Genomic DNA, 697 nt, shown 5'->3' with positions numbered 1-697 from the left:
ATATATATATATAGCAATTTGTATCTATGGATTTACCCTCTATAGTCATTTGCAATTTGTGACTGGTGTGTTCTGCTACAATTCGTCTGGAGCTAGGCTATAGAGGTGGAAAGTGGTGGAAATCAATTGTTTTGGCTACAAACCTGAACAACAAAGGAATAATTAGGGAATTGTTTTTATGTATTTACAGTCCAGAATGAGATACAGGCAAAAATTAAATTTTGGCTTAGTGGGAATGTGCCTTTTACCTCTATATGATTGACATTTTAATTTTCTCCATGATCAACATTTGTGGACAACTGACCTTACCATCTACCTATATGGCCAAAAGTATGTAAAAATCCCACCAAATTATCGCACTCCAGTGGAAGACGCTGTTAATGGTACAGCATACATAGTAATTTAATACAACTGTGGATTTCTAACCTTTGCCCACAGTTTGATGATGGCCCTGTTTATTCCAGCTTGATTGTAATATATATTGACTTGGTTTAATGAGTTTGGTATGGAACAATTCTATACTTTTGGAGTGAATTAAAACATAAGTTGCAAACAGGATATTCAGGATATTCTTTTCCGGGATCAATGCCTGACATCACAATTAATTTTTGGCTGAATGGGCTCACATTCCCACAGAAACCCACCAACATCTTGAGGAAAGCCTTCACAAAAGTATAGGGAAGACATTGTCTATGTT

Source organism: Pyxicephalus adspersus, chromosome 2 (genome assembly GCF_032062135.1).
Source record: "Pyxicephalus adspersus chromosome 2, UCB_Pads_2.0, whole genome shotgun sequence".
NCBI classification, from domain to species: domain Eukaryota; kingdom Metazoa; phylum Chordata; class Amphibia; order Anura; family Pyxicephalidae; genus Pyxicephalus; species Pyxicephalus adspersus.
Note: the sequence above shows the minus strand (reverse complement) of the source record.